This window comes from Protopterus annectens, chromosome 3.part1 (assembly GCF_019279795.1).
Source record: "Protopterus annectens isolate FY-2018-M chromosome 3.part1, PAN1.0, whole genome shotgun sequence".
NCBI lineage: Eukaryota > Metazoa > Chordata > Ceratodontiformes > Protopteridae > Protopterus > Protopterus annectens.
In genome coordinates, this window is record NC_056732.1 from 340,060,573 (window position 1) to 340,066,572 (window position 6,000).

Here is a 6,000-nt window from a genome sequence, read left to right on the forward strand (position 1 = left end):
AACTTTTTTTATACATTTGGTAGTCTTGCTTTAAATGATTAATTATATCATGTGATTTATTGTGAGGGCTATATATTGGGAATGTTTTTTGTGGATTAATGTTGTTCTGATGAAGATTTTCGAAAGCGGTTAACAACTGTGTCTTGCCAGTAAAGTATTCTTTGGACTGTTTGCTGTTTTCCTGGAGTTGTTCTTCAACTTTGTTCAAAATTCTGGCCTGTATTTCTTTTCAATGTTTTAACAAAACTGTCTACAAGGGAGTTGGAAGCAAGGGTGGAAAAAATGCAATAGCTATGCAACACAATCAACTTACTGGGGCAACATCTTCTATAGATCTCTAGCATCTGAAACAAACTCTTGTGGGGTAGCAAGAGTGGTTGCGTTTCATATCCAAAAAGCATTACATACTGCTGTGTAGGAATTTCAATTCCGAGTTTTAAAGGAAGTACTGGAAGACAGAAAAGTTTTAATAGGGATAAAGGAGTGGAATATTTTTTCAAAAATAAAACTAAATATGAAAATAAATGTGTTAGGGTGGATTTAAGGAAAGATATCTATTTATCTATATAGATGTGTGTGTGTGTGTGTGTGTGTGTGTGTGTGTGTGTGTGTGTGTAGACATATATATATATATATATATATATATATATATATATATATATATATATAGTCTGCGATGGACACACTGGCCCAAATGGTGAAGATTTGCTTGGAGGGAAAGGGGGATAAAATATTTAATTTATATGCAGATGGTTGTCTGTTGCTGGGGATCTTAGATGTATCTGAGCAGTCTGGGGGAGTCTGGTCTTAAATTTAACACCAGAAAATCAATAATAATAATAATAAGAAGAAAAAGTAATCAGCAAGGGAGACAAAGCGAAAATCCAAAAACCAGATGATGGGACAAAATACTTAGGCATCAGGATATGTCCAGAGGGGCAAAACATAACACAAAGGGAGATGGCAGATGCAAGGCAAACAGGTTTCTTAATGAAGACTAGCAATGCAAGTATGTACAATACCTTTATTTAGTATTTTCTACGTAGTCTACTGTTATTTTCAACTAACTTTTCACTTTTTTAGTTTTACTTTTATATCTATTTTAACCTACTGAATTACTGTTACTTACATTCCAAAAGTAAGGGCATATTTCATATTATACCATATTCTTTCTCCTGTAGTTTTGTATGTCTTGCTGTGCAGGGTTTGAACTATATAGCAGATTAAGTCTGAAGAGTAAAGCATGCACAATCTGTAACCCACGGGGCTGAACTAGTCACTGTTCTGCTCTGTCTACTTACTTCTGATACTGTATTGTACAAAATGTTCTATTACTGCTGTCACTGTGAATGGCTGTAAAACTGTTTTGCTTTTAAATTAGCAAAACTGCTAGAGTAAAATAAGTGTTGTTAGGGTAAGAAATCTTCAAAAAAAGCAGCTACATATTTAAACACATTATTAAAGGAAGGTTCTCCAGTTCGATCCTCGGCTAGGGTGCCATCTGTGCGGAGTCTGCATGTCCTCCCTGTGGTCGCGTGGGTTTCCTCCGGGTGCTCCGGTTTCCTCCCACATCCCAAAGACATGCTGCAGATGGATTGGAAACTCTAAAATTGGACCTAGGTGTGAGTGTGTGTGTGTGTGTGTGTGTGTGTGTGTGTGTGTGTGTGTGTGTGTGAGTGTGTGTGAGTGTGTGTGAGTGTGTGTGAGTGTGTGTTCCTTCTGTGGAAGGTTGGGTGCCGGGCTGGCAACTCGACACTGTAAACTCCACTGCCAATCATGAGCGGGCAGGTGATCTGCTGTGGTGACCCCTAACCGGGAAAAGCCGAAAGAAGAAGAAGATTAAAGGAAGCCATTCATCTGGGAAATTGTTTGGAAGACATGGCACTCCTTACAGTAAAGACAGCTGACTGATCTATTTTCTGTTCAGTGATCTTACTAAAGTTTAGAAGGCACAGGAAACACTTTAAAGCTGACAAAAATCTTCAGAAAGTGATTTCAGTACTGTGTTTCTAGAACTCATATTGCAAATGCAAGGTTCAGTAAGCTGTTTCTGCAAAAGATACTAGCTGTTTTTATAAAAAGACCAGTCTGGAATCTGTTTTAGGCCTTACTAAATCCACTGTCCTTTTCCTATGATTCTTCTGCCTTTCACCTCAACTCTAGTGTGATCAGGTGTTCCCTTCCTCCAAGTTCGTCATTATAAATGACACTTCGTCTGGTCTACATGAGCTGTCTACTTAGCTGGTAGCCTGCAAATACAAATAAAAAGAAAAGGTGGGCCTTGTAGTAAATATGAGCATTTTATGGCAGTTTCCTTGAAACAGGAAGTCTACATCACAGGTATGGATGTATCAGTATGTTGGCCAGAACTGTTCTAGAGAAAATCAGAGGTCAGCAATGAAAAATATATGCATGTTTCAGAATTCCAGTTCCTTAATGGTACTTCAGATACCCCCTCAACCACTGGATTTAGTTAGCATCTCATGATGAAAGAAGCTGAATGAAGGGCAAAGGCAGAAAATGCAATGAAACCATTTATACCTGTTATGGTGGGAAAAAACATTAAACATTAAAAGTAGTTTACAAAAGATTTTTCAACTTTTTGTGTACTACCTTCAGCTGAACAATTTTAAAATGGTACAAAATGGCAATATTTCCATTTATTTATTTTATTTTATATTTGTTAAGAGAGTAGGTGACTTGATTTAATAACTATTTTCAGCCACAACCAGGGTCAAATATGGCAACAGGAAGACAGAAAAATAATTAATCAATAGTTTACATAGAAAAAAAAGTTCACATGACACCCAGAAGTTCACAATAGAAATACAAATATATATTAGTAATAGCATCAGTTTTCTTGAATAAAGCAGCAATTTAGATATGAATCCAATTCACAGCTTATCAGAAATTTACTAGTGTAGTAAAACAAAATATCTTGGGTTTTGAAGTCAGATATAAGATTCTAGCAGATTAGCATAGAAAAGTAATGCGACCCTTAACAAGGCATATATATAGCAGTGAGGTAAACAATGAGTACAATAAACATACCTATATACTACTCTAACATTATGTGAGTGAAAACTTAATTAAGAATACAAAACTTAAGGTAAACATAGCTAACCTCTGATAAGTAATTAAACTATTGATAATAGAAATACTCCATCCATTCATCTGCAACCCCCTTTTCCCATTTTTGCACATGGGGTCGGGGTGTTACTTCGATCTAGAGCCAGGGTTCACACTGCTGAGAGTGGCTAGTCCTGCCTCAGTTGTTTTTCAACACCACACACTCTGATGCACACTCACACCTATGACCAATTTTAGATTATCCATTCTATCTACTGCATGTCTTAGGAATAGGGATGGAAAATGAAGCACCCGGAGGAAACCCACCCACACACATAGGAAGAACATGCAGACTCCGCACAGAAGGGACCCTGGCTGAAAATTGAACCAGGGAACCTCTTGCTGTGAGGTGACAACACTATCCACTGCACCACTGTTTCACCCATCAATAGAAATACTGTCAACAGTATAAATGCACATGCCTGCAAAGCTTATATATTAAGTTAAATCTTCACTCCTGTCACCTACTGCTTAGATCCCTATGCCGAGCAATCTAATGGAGGTCGTTAACACAGATGATTGTGTAACCAGGTTTATGGCTAGCGTGTATCTTTGAAGCAGATGAACTCATTTTATCTTATCAAGTATTACTTGAGGTCTATACTGAACTGATTAATATTATCAAGTCTCCGCATATTGTCAGGTATAATGTTTCAATGTGAACGAGTGAGTTTGAAGAAATCTTTTCAGTGGTATTAGGCTTGAAAGGAAGCCTCATTAGTTGCAAGAGTCTGCAGCCTGTAATGCTGTAGGGGGCTCTTCCTGAATGAGTAATTAGTGGTAAACTGGTGGACACTAACCGGTTTTGTTGAGTTTACATATTAGGGTGCTCAAGGGTAATGAGGAACTGGTGGAGACAGATGACCTTTTGCACTTAATGAAATTAGTACAGTGATGCTTCTTCCTTTTGGCAAGGGATATGAAGTGAAAAATTGTGCTTCTGTAGTTTGCAAAACATTAATGTATGTAGCTAAAAGCATGCAAATTATGGGTAGCTCATGCTCATGCCTAGGTATCAAGAAATTAAAGGCAACAGAACACCTGGCCTCACGCATTCTATTGCTATATATGAGAGATACAGAAAACTCTCTATATGAAAATGAATTAGACAAAGCCTAGTTTAAAAAAAGTCACCAGGGACCTTCTGCTGTTTACAAACTATTTTGCATGAACTACTGTCCATAAAGCTGTACAAACTGTAAAGTATGAATCCACATGTGATTATCATCTTATAAGAAATCTTACAAATTGTGATGATCACATTTATGGAAGTGTAACAGATAAGCACGAAGTCACACATTTTGCTACAAATAAAAATTAATATTTGCTCTTCCTGCTTGTTCTACTGAAACCAAAATCACAATTACTGCTTCTTTGTATGTGGTATCCATAATGAAAGATATATGCTAACTTTTCTTGCTTGTTTGCCTGATTTTTTTATCTTTTCTTATGTTGTGGCTATTCGGTCCCACAAAATTTTCAAAAAAAGTCAACCGTTATTTGATTAAGTAGCAATACTCCAATGTGGCTTCTGTAATAAGCAAATAGAAACAGCCAATCATGTACTAGCAAGCTACCACTAAGCAGTATCCACAATGATCAGAAAGAGAACAGAAGTGCCAATGAACTTAGATGCCCATTCAAAGAGAAAAAAATTACAATGGAAACCGAGAGAAAATGGGGAACATCGCAGTCTTTGTCCAGACTTCTGCACACTGGCAGCCATGATGGATCTAACTAAGGTGACACCTACATTACCTAATAATACTTGTACAGACAAGTGCAACTTGAAAAAAAAAGACAAAGGACAGGAAATAAAAAAGATCCTGCAGCCTTACCAGCTCTTTAAGACAAAATTCTGAAAAATACTGGCAATCAAATGATGCTGCATACACATACAAACATTACAGGTTCATAGTTAAGTACCAGGCCAGATGCCTTTATGAACTATTTTATGCCTAGCTAATTTCCCTTTTGGTGTTGGAATTAAGCTATCCCATTTGGTATTAAACTGGCCTTGCCCATGCCATGGTTGATAATTACATATTACCCCTAGTGAGAATAACTCGGATCATACCATAGATAATCTGAAGGGACCCATGCATGGGGTAAAGTGTTTAGGAACTGCCTCTGTCCAATAGTAGTACAGGGGGCACTCTTGGGCTAAATTTTGTATTACCTATCCACAGATCCAAGATGCGCTTGAATATGGTCAGGGATGAGCTTTGTTTTTCATGGATAGGAAGTCGTTTTCGGGATAATGGCATCCTCTGCAAGATATACCTGTCCCTCAAAACTGTTCTGTTGATGTTGCAGGAGAGGTAGCTCTAATGCTACTTGACTTGCTGATGTACATTACAGATATTAAAGCATTACAGATGTATAGCCTGCAAGCCACGGATATCCATAAATAAGCACATGGTAGTGACTATTTGCTACCATTAATCAATTAAAGAAACAAAGGAAATAAGAAAAAGAAAGAGACACATACCAGGCATCACAGTAAATCACATTACCTGTAGTGGTTAACTTGAGGCAAAGACAAAGAGAATCATGCACAGTAAAATAAGCTTAGAAACAGACTCTAAGGAATGCAAAGCATGCAGAAAAATGGCAGAAACAAAGTTATCCATTTCAAAGCATTCAGTAGTTGTGAATGACATTACTGTAAATGTTACTGAGTGAGGAAATATGCTTTATTCGTTGAGGGAAGTTTACCTTTCCCTGTACTGACATCTGAGTGGATTATATTAAGTAAAGGGGTGGAGATGTCCTCATATCAAATACGGATTTCAAACTCAAAATCCTGTCATTAATATCACAGAATCAGTTCAAAGCAATCAACTGGTATAACTTCAAAATAAGAAAATG

The 6,000-nt window shown here is 37.1% G+C and overlaps 1 protein-coding gene across 3 annotated transcripts in view; it reads right to left on the bottom strand.

Moving 5' to 3' along the window:
* SKAP2 (src kinase associated phosphoprotein 2) overlaps window positions 1–6,000 on the bottom strand; it is a 1,551,387-nt gene that overhangs the window by 591,258 nt on the left and 954,129 nt on the right. The window lies entirely within an intron of this gene.